The 23,498-nt window shown below is 42.1% G+C and overlaps 1 protein-coding gene across 11 annotated transcripts in view; it reads left to right on the forward strand.

Moving 5' to 3' along the window:
- The window catches only part of ST6GAL1 (ST6 beta-galactoside alpha-2,6-sialyltransferase 1), a 146,605-nt gene that overhangs the window by 89,381 nt on the left and 33,726 nt on the right, over nt 1-23,498 (forward strand). For 8 of the 11 annotated variants that reach the window (XM_061166782.1, XM_061166786.1, XM_061166784.1 and 5 more), the window contains one exon: nt 19,699-19,828. The gene's annotated coding sequence lies outside the window, so the exon portion shown is untranslated. Of the gene's footprint in view, nt 1-9,685; nt 9,822-10,233; nt 10,318-15,647; nt 15,776-19,698; nt 19,829-23,498 lie in introns of those variants that run through there. The other 3 variants (XM_061166788.1, XM_061166789.1, XM_061166791.1) reach the window with 3 other exon arrangements.

Genomic DNA, 23,498 nt, shown 5'->3' on the forward strand with positions numbered 1-23,498 from the left:
GATTCCTGCATCCAGGACCAGGGGACTAGAAAAACGGGGAAGGATAGGAAGGGTTAAGGAGAGGAAAGAGAGAGGGAAGGGGAGAGAGGTCAATAAAGTCTCTTGTTCCTTACCGGTTGGGGCACTCTGGCCAGTTGTCCGCGTCAGGAGGAGACCAGGGGCAAAAGGGTCCCAGTTGTGGCCGCTGGGTCTGGTCCATTGGCAGGCAAGCTGGCCCCTGAGTACCCCGAGTGGTCAGGATGTCAGTCTCAGCAAAGAAGAGTCCCACCAGAGTCGCCATTTGTTGCAGGAAGGGGGACCCCTTCCAGGGCCCGAAACTGGGCTCTTGTCTAACACTCAAAAATGAAGTGTCCGAGGAGACACATGCTGACAAAGCAAGAGATTTTATTGGGAAAGGGCATCCGGGTGGAGAGCAGGAGGTAAGGGACCCCAAGAGAACTGCTCTGCCGGTGGCTCGCAATCTCGGGTTTTATGGTGATGGGATTAGTTTCCGGGTGGTCTTTCGCCAATTGTTCTAATTTAGAGTCTTTCCTGGTGGCACACGCATTGCTCAGCCAAAATGGATGCTAGCGAGAGGGATTTTGGGAAGTGGACGGACACGCGGTGTCTCCTTTCGACCTTTCCCGAACTCTTCCTGTTGGTGGTGGCTGATTAGTTCCATATTCCTTATCAGGATCTCCTGTCATAAACCAACTCATGTAAACGGTTACTATGATGCCTGGCCAGGGTGGGCGGTTTCAATCAGTGTGCTTCCCTAACAGGCTGACTTGAGCCTCTCTGTGACCAGCACCCTGCCCTTGTCCACCTCCAGGCCATTTCCCTCCCAATCCACGGGTCTTTCCCATCCGCCAAGGCTTCTTTGATCCCAGGCTGGATTTGAATCCCTCCTCCTGGGCTAAGATCCTTGAACACCTTCTTTTCAAGAAGAAAACACTCACTTATTTGGTAAAAGAAGTTGAACCATAGGCCCTGACCCAGAGGTAACTGGGCCACAGGCTTTGGCAACAGAGAGGTAACTAGATGGTTCAGGTGCTCACTCTCTAGTGAGAGGAACAAAGTAAATAGTGCCTTAAATATTTTGTCTTTGACTTCTCATGGTATTTAGGATGATTAGCATCTTGAGGGCAGAAAGAGTGAGTACCAGTTACCTCTGGGTTGCTGTTCTGAGCTCACAGTTACCAGTGTCTGGGTTGAATTGATTGATCTGAACAGATGTGATCAAAGGTAAGCTCAGAGTTCTGGCACCCCCAGGCCAGCACTGTTGGGGGGGTTAGAGGGAGAGTGGGAAGCCCAAGGGCAGCTCTCTCTCTTCTGTGGCCCTCTCTTTTACCCCTCCATCTTGCTAAGTCACATTCTATGACTGAGTCAGCATGCAGGGTTTGGCACTTTTTTGATGATTTGCTATTGGCTTCTAGGGAGGGAAGCACCCTGGGCTTAGAGCCAGACATTCCTGGGCCAATCATATGACCTCCTCCAGCCTTGGTTTCCTCTTGTATAAAATGTTCAAACAGTAGACCAGACATTCATATGAGAGTTCTCCGGAGATCTTTGAAAATGCTCCACATCACCTTCATCGTTCTTACCAAGTTCTCATTTATTGACAGTAGTCCTAAGGTGAGGTGTTCTGCTCTAACTTGATGGGGAAGGATATCAAGCATATGCCAGAGCACAGAGTTGCCCCCATTTATGCAGTCAGGCTTAAGCGATCTGTGTCCTGAGCAACTTAAGTGATCTGTGTGCTCTATTGATTTCTTGAATATGAGCTGTAGGCATTTGTAAGTCTATTAAAGGAAATTCATCATTGGGTATAAACTTTCCTTAACACAGACTAGCAGTCTGGTTTCTTCGGGAGCCGTAGCTCACAAAGTGAAAGTCGCTCAGTTGTGTCCAACTCTTTGTGACCCCATGGACTATACAGTCCGTGGAATTCTCCAGGCCAGAATACTGGAGTGGGTAGCCTTTCCCTTCTCCAGGGGATCTTCTCAACCCAGGAATTGAACTGGGGTCTCTTGCTTCAAAGGCGAATTCTTTACAAACTGAGCTATCAGGGAAGCCCTACAAGCAAGCAGTTACTTCTATTGTGACCTGAAGGGTACCCTCTGTGCCCTGAGTTGTGGTCTGGGGGCAAGCTCTCTTGCAGACTAAGGGACTCAATTAGTCAAAATCCCATTTGATAGTCAAATGTTGACTCTGTAAATGCCAAAGATCAAGTGTCAGGACAACAGCCATCCAGGGCTGCTGATGGATTCAGTGAGGTGGTAAGTGTCCAGCCCCTGAGTGTGCCCTGGGCTCAGAACTGTGGCACAGTTACTTTCCTTTTTCACTGAGATCATTTGCTTCTGTGGTTAGTGGGCTCTGCTGTGGCTGAGAGAGTGTAAGTCAAACAAGATGAACATCTGAGTACAGGAATTAGGAGCATGGTCAGACAGTTCTGGATTTACACCTTGACGCTGCCCCTCGCTACCAGAAGCCCTCTAACTTCTTTAAGATTCAGCTTCCTTATCTGTGAAATGGAAATGATAGCAGTGCCAGCCTCAGAGTACTGTGAAAGGAGGGAAATCTGGGGGTGGGATTAAGCAGTGAGTGCTGATATCTCATCTCTAAAGTAAAAGATCCAAACCCTCCATCTGCCAACACAGGCACAGATATCAGGTGATCTGTGTGTATGTGACGTGGGCAGGGAGGCAGAGTGAAAACCCCCAGAAAACCAGCTCTTGCCTTCTAGAAGGGACTGACCATGGGCCAACAGCAGAGTGGAGTGTGAGCCTTCCTCTGGGACCACTCTTTGTCCAGGAGATGAATTTTCACACCACTGCTGCCTGTGTCATCTGGAAATCACACTCACGGTCATAGATGGGAGGAGAGAAACTTGAAAGGTCCACTTTGATACAAGGGTTCATAACAGATATGAGTTATTCACATCTACACTTTGGTCAGGGAGCCCAGAGTTAATGACATTTGGCCTGAAAGTCTTGGAGATTTGGATTGAAGCCGAGGCCCTGTCGCCCCACCTCCTCAGTAACTCTGGCCCATCACAGGCAGCCAGTTCCCTGGGCTATGGAAAAGCCTGTGCTAAGTAGGGACTTAAAATGACTGAGCTCCTGTGTTGACCCATCAACCATGTCCACTTTTGCTGAACTGGCAGAACCCCTGCCTCACCCTGAAAGGCCTGGACCTTCTCCTGTTCCACCCAAGGACCTACCCATGTGAATGTCACGTTCTTCAGGGCTTCAGTCAATGTTTATTGGTTCAGACCAGTTAATTAAGAATCTACTGAAGAGAATATTAAGCATCTAACTATATTTTTACTGAAATATAGTTAATTTACAAGATTGTATTGGTTTCAGGTATGTAATAAAGCAATTCAGTTAGACATATATATCTACATATGTATATACATTTTTTCCATTATAGGTTATTATAAGATATTGAATGTAGTTTCCTATGTTATGTAGTAAGTTCTTATGACTTATCTATTTTATAGACAGTAGTGTACATCGGTTAATCACATCCTCTCAATTTATCTCTCTCTGCATCGTCCCCTTTGGTAACCATTAGTTTGTTTTCTGTGTCTGTGAGTCTGTTTTGTAAATAAGTTCATCTGTACTATTTTTTAGGTTCCACATATAAGTGATATTATATATTTGTCTTTCTCTGACTTTCTTCACTTAGTATGATAATCTCTAGGTCCATGTGATGCGTTGTTGCTACAAATGGTAATATTTTATTTTTTTATGGCTGAGTAATATTCCTTTGTGTGTATGTGTGTGTGTGTGTGCACATAAATACACACCACATCTTTATCCAGTCATCTGTTGATGAACACTTAGGTTACTTCCATGTCTTGGCTATTGTAAATAGTGCCACTCTGAACATTAGGGTACATGTATCTTTTTGAGTTATAGTTTTGTTTGGATATATGCCCAAAAATGGGATTGTTGGGTCATATAACTATTTTTATTGTAGTTTTTACAATTTTCAATAGTGGCTGCATCAAGTTACATTCCTACCAACAGTATTACCTTCTCTCTACAACCTCTTCAACATTTATTATTTGTAGGCTTCATGATGATGGCCATTCTGACTGGTATGAGGTGATATCTCATTTTAGTTTTAACTTGCATTTCTCTAATAATTAGTGATGTTGAGCAGTTTTTCATGTGCCTGTTGGCCATCTGTATTTCTTCTTTGGAGAAATGCTCATCTTCTACCCATTTTTTGATTGGATCATTTGTTACTGAGTTATATGAGTTATTTGTATATTTTTGAAATTAAGCCCTTATTGGTTGCATTGTTTGTAAATATTCTCTCCTATAGGTTGTCTTTTTTTTTCTATTTTTTTTTTTTTTTATGGTTTCCTTTGCTGTGCAAAAGCTTATCAGTTTGATTAGGTCCCATTTGTTTATTTTTGCTTTTATTATATTTGTCTTGGGATACTGATCTAGGAAAACATTGCTATGATTTATGTCAGAGACTATTTTGCCTATGTTTTCTTCTAAAAGCTTTATGATATCATGTCTTGTCTTTAAGTATTTTTGTGTATGGCATAGAGGTGTGTTCTAACTTCATTGATTTACATGAGGTCATCCAACTTTCCCAATATTACTTGCTGAAGAGATTGTCTTTGCCCCATTATATATTTGTGTCTTCTTTGTTGAAGATTACTTGACGTTAGGTGTGTGAGTTTTTTTCTGAGCTCTCTATTCTGTTCCATTGATCCATACGTCTGTTTTTGTGCCAGTACCATACTATTTTGATTACTGTAGCTTTGTAATATTGTCTGAAGTCTGGAAGGGTTATGCCTCTACTTCAGTTCTTTTTCCTCAGCATTGCTTTGGCAATTCTGGATCTTTAGTGTTCCCATATAAATTTTATTTGTTCCAGTTCTGTGAAAAATGTCATGGTTAAGGCATCTGTACTTTTAAAATGCTTCCTAAGTGCTGTTAATGCTCAGGCAAGAGCAGCAGTCTTCTAAGGAGTTCCCTTCACCCACATTGAACTTCATGGCTATGGGATTTAGAAGTGAGGAGCACTTCCAAGGACAGACTTGGATCAAACTCTTTCTCTTCTATATTCTCTTCGCTTTTCTCTTTGCATGGTGGCCCATTTGGCCTTGAGATCAATTTGCTAAGATGAGAGGGGGTAAACAGTCATCACCTTGGTGATGTTAAGGAGAAGCCGATCACCTCAGTGATTCTGGTATTTAGGAAATGTTAAGGAACTCTAGCCCTGAATTCCTCCTGTCCAACAGGTAAAACTACATGGGGGTGGGGGGTGGGGTGGGGAATTGGAGATGGCCCTTGACACAATCCCCAGTGGAGGGGTTTCTGGAGGAAATTATGTTTAAGACAACATTAGCAGACATCATTGTTCTCACTAAAGACACACTTAAACTGGGGTTTGAAGAGCAAGATGTAGGTCATCACACTTTGTTACCAAGATTTAAGACAATATTCTTAAACTTTGTGATCTAGGTCATCAGACCTTGTTACCAAGATTTAAGAGAAAATTCTTAAGCTCTGTTTTTTTTGGTAGTACTCTTTCCTTCCTGTGTTGTTGCCATTTAGTCCTCCTTTGCTCTTTAGTGCGTGAAAATTCTGGGCAGCTAATTACCGTGCCCAGCTATCACAGCACTGCTATTCTGTCCCCAGGGAGCATCTTTCTGATATAACTGTTGCTGTGCATTCAACTGCTGAGAGCTGAGGTGATGAGGAGGGAGACTTGTGTCTGTTTGATCTGTGAGTAAGTGAAGTTGCTCAGTCGTGTCTGACTCTTTGTGACCCCATGGACTGTAGCCTGCCAGGCTCCTCCATCCATGGGATTTTCAAGGCAAGAATACTGGAGTGGGTTGCCATTTCCTTCTCCAGGGGATCTTCCCCACCCAGGGATTGAACCCTGGTCTCCCACATTGCAGGCAGACTCATTACCGTCTGAAGCACCAGGGAAGAACAAAGTGAAAGTTGCTCAGTTGTGTCCGACTCTTTGTGACCCGATGGACTATATGGAATTCTCCAGGCCAGAGTACTGGGGAGGGTAGCCTTTCCCTTCTCCGGTGGATCTTCCCAACCCAGGAATCGAACTGGGGTCTCCTGTATTACAGGCGGATTCTTTACCAACTGAGCTATCAGGGAAGCCCTGTTTGATCTGATAGTCACTAAAATTCTGATTTTACATTGCTATTTTCCTTATTTTTAAGCACTTAGGAGCCAGATTCTTCCAGATAAACTTTGCCTTAATTTTGCACAGTTGGGTGCAGATGGGGGTAGTTTTTTAAAAAGCACTCTTCCATATCTAGTCAACTGGCAGAACCTGTTTTTTTAGGAGGCCAGCTGAGATCAGAAAGTTATGATCTTATGGGGGTCAGTTTCAGGTCATGGACAAACCAGAATTCCTTGCCCAGGGTTTCATGAGACCCATCAGACACTTCAGGGTTTCAAAAAGTCAAATGGGAGAAGCACATTGGTCCCAAAAACCTGCTCAGACCAAGGAAATCATCAAGATACTTTGTTTCAAGCTCAACTTGTGTCATCTGATTTGATAGTAACAACAGTCTCATGCTGGTCAGAACCTCTTTTTGAAAAAAAATTTATTTTTAATTGAAGGATAGTTGGTTTACAGTATTGCTTTGGCTTTTGCCATACATCCACATGAGTTAGCCATAGGTATACACATATTCCCCTCCCTCTTGAATCTCCCTCCCACCCTTTCCCACCCCTCTAGGTTGTTACAGAGCCTCTGATTGGCAGCAACATCCTGGTCCATTTGATGAAAATTTTGTGAAAGTGAAAGTCGCTCAGCTGTGTCCAACTCTTTACAACCCCATGGACTATATAGTCCATGGAATTCTCCAGGCTGGAATACTGGAGTGGGTAGCCTTTCCCTTCTCCAGGGCATCTTCCCAACCCAGGGATCGAACCCAGGTCTCCTGCATTACAGGCAGATTCTTTACCAAGTGAGCCACAAGGGAAGCCCTGTCCATTTGATAACAGACAAGAATGCAAATTATTAGTTAAATTTGGCTGAGAACAGTTTTCAAAATTTGGGGGTCATGGCAGGGGTAAACAAATAAAAAGGCACTAGATATAGAAGAATTTAGAAACTGGTGGCTTTGGCTAGATTAAGGAGAACTGTTATTTTACTGTGCTAATGAAATGCTGGGATGAAGAGAGAATTGTGTGGACGATGAAAAATCTATAGCTAAGAATTCTAATGAATTCTCAGAATTCTACTTAGACTAGTAGAAATAAATATATAAAGTCTGGTGGGTTACAGTCCATGGGGTCGCAAAGAGTCGGACACTACTACACAACGAAGCAGACATGCACACACACACACTCTATTTAGTAGCTCATTCAGTTACAGTAACAAATAGACAATCAGAACAAATAGATTCAATTCTTACTCACCTTGCCCAGAAGTGACACGTGTTATTTTGTTATCACATTTTATTGCTGATAACTAGTCAAACAGCCCCAGTTCCACCTAGATGCAGGATGTGTGTGTGTGTATGTGCATGCATACACACTTCCTGAAAAATATCAATATAATCCCTGGTTGGGCCACCACTTTAAGCAGCAACTCTATATGGCAGAAAGAGCACATCTTTGGTAGGGTGGCCAGCTATCACTGACATGAAGAAACAGGAAAATGAGTCATTGCAGAGTTGAGTGGTAACTGAAGTGACCCAAATTAAGAGTTTGAGACTTCCCTGGCAGTTCAGTGGTTAAGACTTCACACTTCCAATCCAGAGGCTGTGGGTTCCATCTCTGGTCTGGGAAGTTAGATCCCACATGCTGTGTGGCACAACCAAAAAGTGAAAAAAAAAAAAAAAAGAAAGGAGTTCCTGATCTGAAGGAAATGGGAGCCCATTGGAGGTTTCTGGAGCCCAGGACATAGAGACTCCTTCTTGGAGGTATTGTGGTTAGCTGAAGACAGTATGGTATCAAGGATTCTAGTCTGGGGACAGAAAGTTTGTGTCCTGAAGTACAGATGAGGGTGAAGTTTGCACACTGAGAAATTAAAGAGGTGGGGATCAGTGCAAAGTATAAAGAAGTGTCAACAGAAGTTTCCAAAATGGTCACTGGCAACTCTAGTTGACCTGGTAAAGCGGAGGCGTTCCAGTAATTTAGAGGGACATATGTTGGATAGCAGAACCAGGCTTACAAGTTAGACCAGTGACTCACACCCCAGCTTGATTGCCCATTTACAATATCTGAAGCAAATGGCTTAAACTCTTTGAGCCTCAGTTTCTTCACTCATAAAAGAAAATTGTTAATACCCACCCCACTGGGTGGTTGCAAGAATTAAATTTGGCAACGCACAATGTGAGCGCCTGGGAAGAACTCTGGTTAACAGGATCCTGGGTTTTCCTCCCCTGGCTTGTTGCAGTAGCCTTTTAAAAGGTCTTTCTTTTTTTTTTTTTTTTTGACCTTTCCCAACCTGCCACCCACTACAGTTGATTCTCAATGTAGCAGCCAGAATGATCCCTTTCAAATCTTAAGTCAGCCAAGTCTTAATGTACAGTGAATTCGAGTTCTTAGCTAGAGTTCTTACACCAGTGGAAACCCCTCTATAATCTGTAGCCACCATTTCCCTGCCCCCTCCTGCACTGTTCTACTCCTCGTCCTCTCTCCCCAGGCTTCTATGCTGGTGTTCAAGCAGGTCAAGTGTATCTCTGCCTAACAGTTTGTTGGTCCTCCATCTGGAACTCTCTTCCCTCAAAAATCTGCCTGAGCCCTCCTTCACTCCCTCCAATATTTGCTCAAATGCCTTTTCAATGAGGCTCTCTCTGAATATCTAATTTACAAGGGATCCTCTGCCCCCCAGCCCCTGCTATCCCTCTCCATCTTCCCTGCTTTAATTTTCTATCCACTTACAAAGCACACTGTATGTCTTTATTTTGTCTTACTCTCCACTTACCCTCTCACTGGGAGGCATATTCTGGGGTGTGAGATTTCTGGCTGGTTTCTGCACTGTCATATCTCTACTTTGGCTCACAGTAGAAAATGATTACTTGCTGAATGAGTGAACCTATTATGAGTATTGGAGTATGTTCTTATAAGCTCTGGGACCACTGCAATGTAGAGACATCCCTGTTCATTTCCCCACCCCAAACTCCTTTAGATGATCAGGGTTTAGCCCCTCTTAGAATATCAAAACAGTGGGAGGACCATTGAACTTGAAACCACTGCATCTCAAGAAGCCTTGGAATCTAACACTAGGTTTACAGGAAACACAGAAAAAAGGGGAGTAAGTTGATACCCCAAGGAGGTCTCAACCAGATTCAGTGTGTGGCATATTCCACAGGACAAATGACTTAAGTTTTTTCAACAAATGTATATCATGGAAAAGAAAAAAAAAAAAAAAAATAAAGGAGTAGGGAACTGTTATAGATTAGAAGAGAGTTGAGAGTGGTGTATCATCCAAACAAGATGTCCCCACCTTGATGGGATCCTCATTCAAGGAATTTAGTGTAAAAGACATTTTTGGGAGAATTGGCAAAAATTTGAAAGTGAAATGGCTATTGGATGATAATGACATCGTGGTCATGTATGTACATACACAGAACCTAACACGTAGTGGGTGGGGTGGGTAATATTATACAGAATTCAGCTCCACAGAAAATGATCTTGAGGGCCTATGTTCTCAGTTCTCCTGAGGAGGGTAATAGCTAATTTTCTTCTAGATGCCAAAGTGTGCTCTGCTAAGTTGCTTTAGTCACGTCCATGAACTATAGCCCGCCAGGCTTCTCCATCCAAGGGATTCTCCAGGCAAAAATACTGGAGTGGATTGCCATTTCTTTCTCCCAAGATGCCAAGGAGGTAAGTTAATTCATTACGTAAATGGATGTCTTAAGATATTAAGACTTAATTTTCTCATGGGACCCTAGTTAAGAAGAGCCAGTGTGGGGAACTGACATGAAGTCTGGCATTTGCTTTAAGTTACTGGAGTGTGAGATGGATAAAACAAGGTTGGCAAAATACTGGTAATCTTTGGATCTGGGTTATGAAAACATGGAGGTTCTTTATGGTGTTTTCTGTCTATTTTTGTATGTGTAAAAGCTTCCATAATAGTCACTACAAACTTAGTTTTCTAAGATGAGGAGGAGGTGAAACAGTTCTTTCTCAGGAGGAAAGAGGCCTATTTTTTTTCCCCCTCTGTGTCTCTGTGGGGTGTGAGTTGGGGTGTGAAGGAAGAGAGGTGGGTCCCTTGCTTGGGAGGAGCGTTGTGTCTGTTCAGCCCTCCTTGCAGGCCCTTTTGTTCCTTCCTCCTCGGCTCACCACTGACTGATGGATGGGAGCAGACTTGTCTTAGCTGGTAAGAGTGGGGAGATGGCTTTTGGGGCTGGGGCTTCTGCCGCTGGTACTGGGAGGTGGGCATTATACACAAGGAAAGCTGATGGGGTGTGAAGCACTTACTTTCTACCAGGCACCTATTGAATTGGAAGAAAAAAATTTCTACAAATATGTGTCCACTAAAGACACAAGACTGAAGACGAATCACAAGCAAATGGCCTGGGATTTTTTTTTTTTTTCCCCTTTGTCTACTCCCTTAGTCCTGAGTTCAGAGCTCCCCTCACCTGTTCTGAGAGGCTGGCTCTGGCCTGGTACCATGGAGCAGCTGCCCTCTCTGTGGTGGGGACTTAACACCCCTCACAGATAAAGCTCTGTTCTCCATGTTTTAGGAAACCTCAGGGAAATGTACTCAGCCATTTCACAATCTTCTCCATTAGTGCCTGCCTGGCTGGGAAAAGATCTCATCTCTGTTAAGAGACCATTTTGTTTGTTTGTTTGTTTGCAGTCTGGGTCTTAAACAGGCAGGATTGAAGGCCCATTTATCTTTAGGGCTCTGATCTGGCAAGATTCCCCCCTCCCCACCAGGCAAACACTTGTCAGTGCAGCCACTCAGGTACTTGGTGAGTCTCTACGAGTGATAGTTTGGTTTCCATTGCTTATCACGTTTCTGATTTTTTCTGTCCTTCTGAGTAAAACTGTGACTTGTCAGAAGTGTTTTGACTCAGTGACTAAGATTCTGACCTCTGCTGGCTCCCATACAGTGGAGTTCGGTGGTCGGGACCTGACACACTGTGTCTGACAGCAGCCTGGACCAGCTCTGCTGGGGACCGTGGGAGGTGAACCAGCTGCACCCACCTCCAGCACTATTGATGCTGCTGAGTTTAAATGATCTTCACTCAATTACAGGAACTCTGCATTTTGTATTGATGAAATATTTAGCACATGGTAAAAGTACAATAATTATTAGCCAGAATACAGTGATAAACTCTATCGGTAGCTTGTCAACACAACCCTGTGGAGGCAGATTTTAAAGTATTATTATCCGTACTTCACAGATGAAGACACAAGGCTTACAGATGATGGCAAAACTGGTCTAACATCCTGCAACATCTAACAGATAGAAAAGCCAGGATTTGAATCTGGGCTTTTGAGATGCCAGAGCCTGATCTCTTTCTCCAAAGTTGGGGCTTCTCAAACTAGTGGTGGTGAAGGACAAGATTTCTGCCCTAACCTCTCCCACATCCATAGTTTTAAAAATACAATAAAAAGGAGTTACTAGAATAATGAAATGAAAAAGACATTTAAAATAATAAGCCATATTTTAAAACAGGCATAAAATTACTCTTTCAAATTACTGTAAAAGTTGATTACACTCAATTTCTATGCTTTTCCCATCCTGGATCTTGATAAAGCTTTCTTAGACTGACACTTCTGTTGGCATCAGAATCACCTGGGGTGCTTGCTAAATGCAGTTTTCCTAGCCCCATCTCTACTTGGATCAGAATGACTGAGGGTAGAATTCAGGAATCTACATTTTAACAACTAATTTCAATAATGTGTTCTAAATCTGATCATCATTGTTCTCTGCAGTGCTGCCTGCTCTCTACAGATTATAGAGGGTACAGTAACAAGTGAAGTGAATATAATGTTTATTTTAGTCTCCCAACCCAAGCCCTATTCTTCTTTTTCGTTTGTCTTTAAGTATTAGAGATATCCTTTCTGTAGAAGCTCACCAACAGAACCTGTTTCTGAACTCATTTTAGTGCATGTCGGTGTCAACAAAAAGGTATAATCACAACCTGAAAGTAGAGAGTTATTTTATTTAGTGGGAATGTTTAAGACTCCGAGCCTGGGAGACAGCATCTCAGTAGCTTTGAGAAAACTGCTCCAAGGAGGCAGGGGGGACGTCAGGCTATATAAGTTTGCAACAAAGGGAGCAGCAGTCTAAACATCAAAGATCAGGAATCAAGTTAAGGAATTTAACATTCTACCTATGGTAAGATGCAAGCCTCTGGACTCACTGAATTCATTCCTTTCATATGCACCTCAGCTATTTGGGGCCAATCCTGTCTCCTTGTTCACCTTGCTTCTTGCATTCCCCCAGCTCCTCAGCAATCACTATGAGGGGTGGCAGCATCCACTGGGTGGCTGTTTGGGGAGCCCTCATTCACATTGGGAGGCCAGAAATCGCTGATGGCTGTGACATTTCTTGTTGATTAATATGGCAGGAAATATTTTCATTTCACATCAGCAAATATGTTTTGGGTGCAAACTACAGACTGGGTAGATGGGGAACAGGCCACAAGGTGCCCACATCCAGGAGAGAGGGAGTATCACTAGAACAAAGTCCAGAAACTGGGGCACTTCTGTGTATAGAGGTGGGGGAAAGGAGGGGGAACCAGTGTCAGAGACAACTGAGGAGGAGTGAACAGTAAGGGGAGAAAAAAAATGTGGGTTTTGGAAGCCAGAAAGGGGATGTGACCAACTGTGTAAAGTACGGCTGATGGGCTGAATAAGACAAAGACAGCCCTGAGCATCTGTTGGTAGCATGGAGTCATGGAGGTGTTTGGGATGTGGCAAGAGCAGTCTTACAGAGATGAGGGCGGCTTGATGGAGGGGCTGCAGGTGAGAAGGGGAAGAGGGAAATTGGAAACAGTGAGTCCGGATATTTCGTTCAAGCAGTTTTACTGTAAAGGGGAGAAAAAGGTCTAGAGCTTTCATTGGAGGGACCAGGAAAAGGAGGTTATTTAGACCTCATGTAGTGGCTAAATAGGTGACTTCTGTATTGTCCTGTATCTTTTTTCAGTTAACTCCTCCAGTAAAACAGAAACACTGTTGACCATAACTTTTTTGTTTTCAAGCTCTTTGAAACTCTCCTTAATCTCAAATGATGTTGTCTAAGAAGAGTCTACAAATCACCCTCATTCCTTACATAGCTTAATTTGAATATATTTGAACAAAACAACATTGCATTTTTTTCATATTTGCTTTATTTTTGGCTGAATTATTTTAAAGTAAATTTCATTTCTACTTCAAACACATAGTTTTTTTTCTAACTTAATCACATATATAATCATGATAATCCTATTATTATACCTAGCAAAATTAACAATGATTTCTTAATATGATACCTAATCTATATTCAGATAACCCAGTTTGTTGCCAGTGTTGCTCTGTTCAAGCCAAAGGTCTACAGACTGCATGTGATTGTTGTCTTTTTTTAAGCTATTTAGTTTTTGTGTGTGTGTGTGTGTGTGCCCATTGACTTGATGAAACTAGTTCGGTTGTTCTATAGAGTGTCCCACTTTCTGGATATATCTGATAAATTAGGGTATCTTTTAACTTGTTCTTCTTTCTCTTGTATTTCCTAAAAAACTAGAATTGCATATACAGATTAAACATCTTGGATAAGAATTTTTCATAGGTGGTGCTATGTGCTTCACATTGTCTCATTTCAGAAGGCACAAACTATTGAGGTGTTCTGTTGTTAGTGATGCTAAGACTGATCTGGGTCAGGTGGTGGTTGCTTCAATTAGGAGAGTGTTTTTTTTGAAGATAGGAGAAATAATAGCATGCCTATATGCTGATGATCTTTGACAGAAGGCTATCTATTGATGCAGAAGAAAAAAAGAGGGATTTTTAAGAATATCCTTAAGTAGACAGGAGTGTGTAGAATCTATGGGAAAAGTTGGACATTGCAAGTGTTGAATGCAGCCAATTTATTCATAGTAATGAGATCATTTGGGCATAAGTGCAGATAAGGTGAGCAGCTGTTGTACAAAGGCATGTGTGTGAAAGTTTGTTCTGTGAATAAGTAGCAAGTTCATCAGGTGAGGGTAAGATGAATTTCTAGGGGAGGAAGTCATACAGTCCTCTAGGAGAGTGGCAGATGAATTGACTGGAAATGTAGCATCTCATTGCTGTGAAGCATCAAGGAACTACTTGCAGTTAGTAGTGATGAACCTCAAGTGAAATCAGTAAACATCGTTGTGTGATTTTCTTTAACCACGTTCAGCTGCATACTTGCAGGTTGCAATAGCCCAGAGAGTTGAATTTAACCAGACTTGGGGTTTATCCAGCCATGCATGATGCAAGAGGTCAGTTGAATGACTGACCAGGGAATCTGAGGTGGATAGAAAGGAAAGGGAGGGCAGGGAGGAGGTGAGAGGCAGTGAGAAGGTGGTTGGATCAAACCCAGAAGACTGTTGGAGTTAGGTACTGGTTGGACTAAGCTGCAGAGATGAGAGTGGTGATGAGAGAGAGGATACCTGAAATCGAGACTATGAAGGGAGCATATTTTTTGGAAATGACAAGATCAAAGATATAACCTTGGACTGCGTTGCTGAGGTCACAGCCTTTGGAACTGAGGAGATCAAAAAACGGAGAGACCAGTTGTTGTTGTTCAGTCATGCGCTTGTGTCCAACTCTCTGCAGCCCCATGGACTGCAGCACGGCAGGCTTCCCTGTCCTTCACTGTCTTCCAGAGTTTGCTCAAACCCATGTCCATTGAGTTTATGAGGCCATCCAACCATCTCATCTTTTGTTGTCCCCTTCTTTTGCCTTCAATCTTCTCAGCATCAGGGTCTTTTTCAAAGAGTTGGCTCTTCACATCAGGTGGCCACAGTATTGGCGCTTCAGCTTCAGCACCAGTACTTCCAATGAATATTCAGGGTTGATTTCCTTTAGGATTGACTGGTTTGATCTCCTTGCTGTCCAAGGGACTCTCAAGAGTCTTCTCCAGCACTGCAGTTCAAAAGCATTAATTCTTTGGTGCTCAGCCTTCTTTATGGTCCAACTCTCACATGCATACATGACTCCTGGAAAGACCGTAGCTTTGACTGTGTGGACCTTTATTGGCAAAGTAATGTCTCTGCTGTTTAATGCACTGCATAGGTTTTCATTGCTTTTTTTTTCCAAGGAGCAAGTATCTTTTAATTTCATGACTGTAGTCACTCTCCATGGTGATTTTGAAGTCCAAGAAAAGAAAGAGACCAGGGGACTAGAATAATTCTATAAGTGGATATTAATGCTATGAACAGTTATGATAGAAATAGTATTGGAAAGAATTATAGTAAGCCAGGAGCTGGCATATTCAAGGAATGAGGAAGAGTATCCTGGGTGGAGGAGAAGGTGGGCAGCAAGGTGGGCAGTAGGCAGTGTGGCCTTCACAGGGTTGTCATGAGGATGAAATGAGTGGGTGCATGTGTTGGAGTTCCCAGCACTGAGCATAGGCTCAGCAAGCATTACTGGTTTTCATTTTGAGTCTGTATGAATCTAGAGATCAAAGCTTATACCACCGAGTTTATTTTTGCAAGTAGGTTGATTGCTCTTCATTTTAAGACCTTTCTAAGAGGCAAAGCTGCTCACACAGCCACATTCGACCTGGGGAAGTGGTGAATTTCCTGTCATTCAGCACGTTCAGCAGGCAGAATGAACATCTGCCAATGACAGTGCTGCAAAGGGGACTCCAGCAATTGAAGGTGATGGGTAGGGAGATGGTGGGGGTGATTTTAAAAATTGAAGGGCTTGGGGAGTGGGGAGGAGAGGTGTCAGAGCTAGATTCTTTCTGTCACTCAAACATGACTGAGCACTTCTCAGTAATGGCGCAGAGCCTGGCTAGGTGCAGGGGGCCAGAGATAGATCTTACGGGCTGGGACAGAGCTGCAAACATGTGGTCTGGTGAGAGCCAGCACAGGCACGGCAGAGCTGTGACGATCTCTGTGGTGTCAAGAAAGGCTTCAAAGTCCAGGGGCACTTGAGCTAGTAGAGGAGGTTCGGGGGGAGGATGTGGTCCCATGTGAACAGGGTAGGAAAGCACATTTCAAGCAGAAGGAGCTCTCTGGGCAGGACTGCAAATGTATGGAAGAGCATGAGGCATTTGGAGTGCTACAACTGAGTTACTCTGGGCAAATCACTCTTCTTTCTTGTCTCAGTCTCCCCACTTATAAAATGGGGATAGCAGTGGTATCCTCTCAACCATGGGATGGTGAGGAGGGCGGGATGGTGAGGAGTAAATGAAGTAATGTGATAATTTTTGTCATAGTTCCTATTGCAATCCCTTTGGGTGTTTTATCTAACTTGATTATTTAAATAATCCCATGATAGGGGCTCTGTTATTATTATTACCATTTTACAGATTTAAAAAACTGCTTCCTAGGGGGTTGAACAGCTTGTCCAAGGTCATATAAACTGGTGAGAGGCAGTTTGAACTCTTTCCCAGCTCAGTCTAATTCCAGAGTCCTTACTCTTAACTCTTAAGCTACAGTCAGGGCTTTGCATATAGCTAGTATTACACACTTGGTAACTATTATTGTCATGAGTGCTAAAGTGTCTCTCCCAGAGAGTTGAGGATTCTATTACTGACTGCTTCTGTAGCTGGTTGACGATCACCACTGCTAGTATCTCATGACCAGCAGTGACTAATTTTGGAAGGCCCTCACCATTTATGGTACATATAGATCAACAGTTATACCACTTGCTTCAATTTGTTGATTTTTAGAAATCAAGAATCAAGAGTGATTTTTAATTTCCTTAAAGGGCAAGTTGTTCCAAGTAAATGTGATGTGAGGGAGGAAGAACTGGGTTTGCTGTACTCCTCTGATGTCTGTGCAACGAACCCAAACACAGGTCTCATGCCCCAGCATTGAGGGGGTGGCAGTGAAGTGGCAAATACAGGTGAGAGTGGCATCCTAAGTGCCGTGACTGCCCAGAGTGTTGTCTTTGAGGCCGCTGAGCAGGAACCCTGTCCATCAGTGGTGCCTGTGGTAATCATAGACCTCTAAAGGACGGGCAACACTTCCCTCACTCACTCATTCATTCATTCAACAAATAGTCCTTGTTTGTTGTTGTCTAATCACTAAATCATGTCCGACTCTTTGTGATCCCATGGACCACAGCCTGCCAGGTTCCTCTATTCATGGTGTCGGGGGAGTTTGAAATTTCCTTGGTTCTGTCTTGTCACAACAAAAATTTGAAGCAACAAACTGCCCAGTGTTACAGCCCCTTGTAATTTCCTCAGATGGACCAGTGTTACAGCTCTGTGTTAGAGCTCAGTTTTATTTCTAAAGCAAAGGAAAATACATCCTCAAGGCATGAGGGCGGGTCGACCCAAGAGACACGAAGAGAAGAGAAGCCCCCAGCCCAATTTTGGCTCCTCTTTTTATATGTTTTTTCTCCTCCCCTTTTTATATGTTTTTCTTCCTCCCTCTGGGCCTGCCCTATGTAAATTGGGCTAGCCAGGAATGCTGTTTGTTTTACCTGAGGTCCTCACTTGGTCCTGGACTTTCCTTTGTTCTATTTTTGTGGGCTTTTCCCTTGTCTTTTAGCCACTGCCATTCTGGACTCCTTTTTCCTATTCTAACTACCTAACAATGGGATTTCCTAGGCAAGAATATTGGAGTGGGTTGCCATTTCCTCCTCCAGGGGATCTTCCCGACCCAGGGATCGAACCCATGTCTCATTGAGTATCTCCCATATGCCAGACATGCATCTGTGCACCGAGGGTAGTAGTGAAGAACCAGCACCTTACAGGGTTCACGTTTTTAGTAGAAGGAGACAAATGGTAATCCAATAATAATATGAATGCTTGCATAATCACAAACCCCTCTCCCTCACCTCAGAGGAAACTTGTATGACTTGAAAAGAAGGCTAGCTATCAGAGGCAATTTTTGGACTGTACCAGGAGGCTGCTAGGGAGCCAGTGCTTCGCTAAATGGATAAGGGGAGCCCTGACTGTTTTTTGACAAAGAGCAGAATGGCACTTCTCACTTCTGTCCTGTCAATCACACCCAGGCTCTGCTTGCCTGCCTCCTGGTCATGAAAAGCTCAGACACCCCCAGCCTAGATATTCGAATATGTAGAACTTTTAGTCACACTGATGTATGTACAGGTAACATTTTGTTTCACTTTCTTTGTTATAATATTTTAAGCATTTTATTTCATGTTGCTACATAAAATTCATACACCATTATGTATATATTCTATCTGATTGTAAGTACCATAGTTTAATTATTTCGCTATTGTTGTAAGCTTAATTATTAATTTTAGATTTTTTGCACCATTATAAATCTCTTTGAAACTGAAATCTATTTTTTCTTTTTGCACATGCAAATTGCTTCATAAAATTCATTCTTTGTCTCATGAATCTTCTTCCAATTCTCACCAAAGCTGTGTAAGGTAGGGAATTATCTTATATGTGAGGAAACAGAAATATACAACTTTTTCCCCTTGAAATTATTTATTCAATATTATTTCCTGGCAGTACAATAACTTGGTTCATAGTCATAAGCTCTTAATTCTTTGGTGTGATTACTTTCTAAAAAAGTTAAATTAATTTCTACTGCTCTCTTGAAATATACCAATTTCATTATAATCTGCCTCTCAATGAGTATTATCATTTTGAAAACTACTGGTTAAAGTTAATTTTATAAACTAGTATCTTAATGTCCCAGTTACCTCTTTTGGGTTTCTCCCAAGAGTAATCATAATTTCATATGTTCATTAATGGTATTTTCTGTTTTGTGATTTGTTTGCTCATGTTGATTGCCTGTTCATTTTTAAAGGCATTTACGGTGAAAATTTCATACACCTTGAGCCTTATTTTCCTTTTTATTACAATATTTTTATTGTATAGAAGTTGGAATTTTCATGCAACTATTAAGTTTTCCTTTGTTATTTTTCTACATTCCATCAGAAGGAAGAAAGCTAACAAGTATAGAGTTCTATTTTTAGCTTCTAAAACATATTTTTATAATTTTTTCTAACTCTTAAGAGTAATGATGTATACTTCAGAAATTTTTTGATATACAGAAATTTATAAAAAATGAAAATGCTCATTACTCCTTATTCTACCTTCCAGGTCTGTGTGTGTGTTGGTGTATACATTGGTGTAGTCTTTCCTCTTTCTCAGATTTGAATTTAAAATTTTTTTTCTGAATTTCAGTTAACATTATACTGATAGAACTTTCATATATCATATATCATTAAATATTCTTTGATAATAAATAACTTTTAAAAGGTCTGTTTAGAGTTCATTTTGGATGAACTGAATCCTGTCTTCCCAAAACTGCTATTTATGCATGCACAAACCAGCGACCAGACAATTCTTTCTTCCCAGGCTGGGAATGGTGTATGGTGCTTGCTTCATCTTTCTGTCATGTGCTTATTAGTATTGGACTATTTCTAGGATTTCTGTGCTGTTTATGAACCCAGAACATTGCATCTGTAATTGACTTTTGTCTCTCTCTCTCTCTCTTTTTTTTTCTGAGCCCTTGGGCCTTCCTGGATTGAGCCATACCAGGGCCCACATTGGGGTTTAGCAGAGGTCCCTGACTATCTTTTTAATCTTTAACCTTGCTTCTCTTGAAAACTGGTGCTTAACTCTGTTTTACCCTCCTCTTTGTAGATGATTTTTGATCATCCTGAGAAGAACGAGCCTTGGCCTCCAGACCCAGTAAAACAGACATCCATGGAGAACAGTGCTCGTTCCTGAGGGCCTGGAGGGCTTGCAGCCCAGGAGGATTAGCTAGAAGCAGGTAAGGAACACCTGGAGGAGTGGGATGTGGAAGCAGCACAGGGGTCCATACTCTGTTTAGGAGAGGCACAGTGCAGTGCACTGGAAAAGAAGCCACAGGGGCTCAATGTCTGGCTACAGCTTTGCATTTTTCTTCATATTTTTTATTTATTTATTTTCAGTCCCTAGTTTTGATAGGTGATTTGCCTACTTCTATAAACTATAAATATAAGATTTAAAGTTATTCTGTAATTTAATCTACCTTTTTAAAGCACCTACTCTGGCCAAGCCCTGCATGTGATATCCGGCATGTAGTGATATAGTGATATAGATGGGGAGCCCTCCTTTGGGATTTTCTTTCTGTTGGTTCAGTGTTGGCTTATTCTCTGTAGGTGATAATGTGAGTTGTTACTTATTCTTTTAGAAGCCAAGTGGGGGTTGTTAGTGTTCAATGATAAGTCCAGTCAACTCAAGAATCCTTTATTGAATACCCACTGTGTTCCAGGCGTGAGGGGTCACTGGAATTTCAGAAATGAGCCAGGAGGAGTCTCCCTCTAGCAGGGGGTCAGCATGAAAAGCAAACATTACTGGGACTTCTCTGGTGATCCAATGGCTAAGACTTCATGCTCCCAGTGCAGGGGGCAGGGGTTTGATTCCTGGTCTGGGAACTAAGATCCCACACGTTGTAGGGCATGGCCTAAAAAAGAAAATCAAAAGCAAGCATTACTAAACATTAGAGACAAATAGCAGGGAGCAAGAAACAGTAGGGAAGGGGAGGTGGCCTCCACAGGAGCCCAGAAACGGAAAGGCTATTTGGTTGCCAGGCAAATGGACAAGGGGAGAGATTCCAGCAGTGCAAAGTACTAGAGAAGTAAGAAGGCAATCAGAGAAATGATTGAGAAATTAAAAACTTGGACTATTTTCCCAAAGAATTTGGGGGAAAATATTTACTATTCCTTTCCTTCAATTTGGGCTGTTTAGATTAAACTGCTTCAGTCCGTGTCTCTCTGTAGCAGCTTGAGAGATGAGATTGATGCTCTAAGTCCCTCTGACCAGAGGGTCTAGCCAGTGATGGACTGGGAGCCTCAAAAGAGGATGATGTTCAAGAGACCTGGGAGCCCTGACATGAGGTTTCAGATGAGTGCCCATGGCACTCATGACAGAGCACTGACCTTGAAGGCTGAGGTGCTCTTGAAGTTGTAAGACTGTATGGTTGAAGGTTTGGAGAAGTCTTCTTTCCTGGGAAACTCGACCTTTGAGGGCAGGATTTGGCAGGAAGCCGAACATAAGCCCTTCTGAGTCTCGTCCCAGTGAGATAGTGAACCAGGTTCCACATCCCTGCCTCCTGTCTTATTTCACTTATACACATAAAAGTTAAGTCCAAACTCCATCATTACCAAATCACTTACGCAACTTTGAAAATTATTTATGTTTACAAAATCATAGTTTCTTTAGTTATAAATGAAACTAATAAAAAAAGCTTATCTCACAGGGTTGTACTGGGTCTCATAAATCCAATTGCTGGGTCACCTTAATGGTAAAATAGTGCACAATAGCAGTGTCAGCACTGATAGTGAGGGTGTTTATTTTGTGATTGTCCAGCAGTTGTCTCGTTAGAGACCCTGAATTCTGAGTCTTAAGTCAACACTGACTTTTCATTGTACTTTTTCACAATGCCTGTCCATTAGTGCAAAAACCATGGACTTTTAGTCAGACAGATCTGGGTTGGAATTCTTAGTTATAAGTATGCTCACCAAACTCAGGAGAAGAATAGAGGAAATAAGGACTGGCAAGGGTGTGGAGAACAGGAACCCTCATACACTGTTGGTGGGGGTGTAAATTTGTGTATCCACTGTGGAAAACAGTATGGAGTTAGCTTAAAAAATTAAAAATAGGACTACCATATAATCACAGCAGTTCCACCCCTGGGTATTTGTCCTGGAAAACAAAAAGCTAATTCAAAAGATTTATGCATGCCAATGTTCATTGCAGAATTACCTATAATTTATAATTGCCAAGATATGGAAGTATCCTGAGTGTCCATCAACAGATGAGTGAATAAAGAGTATGTGATATATACATGTATATACACAAACACAATGGAATATTACTCAGCCATTAAAAAGAATAAAGCCGTACCATAAAACCTTGCATTTTGTGATATGGATGGACCCGAGGAGTATTACACTAAGTGAAGTAAGTCAGAGAGAGACACACACACAAATACTGTATGTTTTCACTTACATGTGGAATCTATAAAAACAAAAAACAGAAACAGACTTATAGATACAGAGAACAAACTAATTGTTGCCAGAGAGAAGGGTGATGGGGGAAGTGTGAAAGAGGTAAAGGGGGTTTGAGGTATAAATTACCAGTTATACTTCAGTGTGTTGGTGTGGTCTTGGCTGGCTGGCTAGAGTATCAGTTATAAATAAGTCACAGGGATGTAATGTACCGCATAGAGACTATCGTCAAAAATGTTATAATGGTACATAATCTATAAAAATATCAAATCACTGCTTTACACCTGTAACTAACATTATAAGTGAACTGTACTTCAGTTACACACGACGAGGACCTGAAGTTCAGGTTGATGAGTCCTGGCCAGTGTTCCACTCCGCTGTTGTTTGCTGTCCCACATTGCCTCCACATGGCTGTCATGCCGGCAGGGCCTGGGGGCTGTGCTAACCTGTGCCTTTATATTTATCTAGTTCAAAGTCCGTGAATGCCCTTCTCCTTTGGTGTTCCCAGGACCAGTGAATGAGACAGGGCAGAGATGATTACTTCACAGAAACTGGTGCACAGAGGTCAAGAGACTTGCCTAAGGCCACCAAGAGTGGGGACAAGAAGCCAGGTTCTGTGATACCCACTTCAGTACTCCTACCACCTTATCTCTGATATCCTTAGGAACAGGCTTCCTGGAAGTGGACTATAGATCTGTTTCTTTTTTTTTCTGAATTTTTAAAAATTATAGTATGGTTGATCACAATGTTGTGTTAACTACTACTGTATAGATTCTTAATCAGTTAGCAAAATCCTGGGGGTAGTTGCTTTGACTTATCATGGTAAATAAACCTAGTTACTTAGGGAATAAGTTAATGTTTTCCAGAAGATACAGACATTATTTGAACTCAAAGTTCTTCAATTTTCCGTTCAGTTTGACAATAAATTCTGGGAAAGCAAAGTAGGTCTTTACTCAGATATAAAGGGGCCTATTCAGGCTCTATTTAATTTGTGAAGTCCATTTTCTAGAACTTTCAGCATCCTGGACATGATGCAGTAAAAGGGTCATGGGTTAGGAAAGCAAGTGCACTTGGATTTGAATCTCAATGCTACTATTTAAGCAGTTCTGTGATCCTAAGCATTTCTCTTAATTTCTCAGAGCCTCAGGTGGTTAATCTATAAAAACGGAGATTATGGCACCATCATGGTTGGTGATGGTCAGGGCTTTTCTGCACAGTTCTGGAGATGCCCTTCATGTTAGGTTATTATTAACATGGTGCTCACTGATATTCTGTATCATGATGCCCCCTGGTTTATGATGAAATTAAATGAAATAACCTCCTATGTGCTTAATGCATTTTTGTTTTCATTTCCTTAACTGGTCACATATCTGCTATCTTATTAGGAGAGCCCATCTTCTGCTGTGAGGAGAGTCAATTTCCTGCCACGTGCAGAACTCCATAAACCTG

This window comes from Dama dama, chromosome 19 (genome assembly GCF_033118175.1).
Source record: "Dama dama isolate Ldn47 chromosome 19, ASM3311817v1, whole genome shotgun sequence".
Taxonomy (NCBI): domain Eukaryota; kingdom Metazoa; phylum Chordata; class Mammalia; order Artiodactyla; family Cervidae; genus Dama; species Dama dama.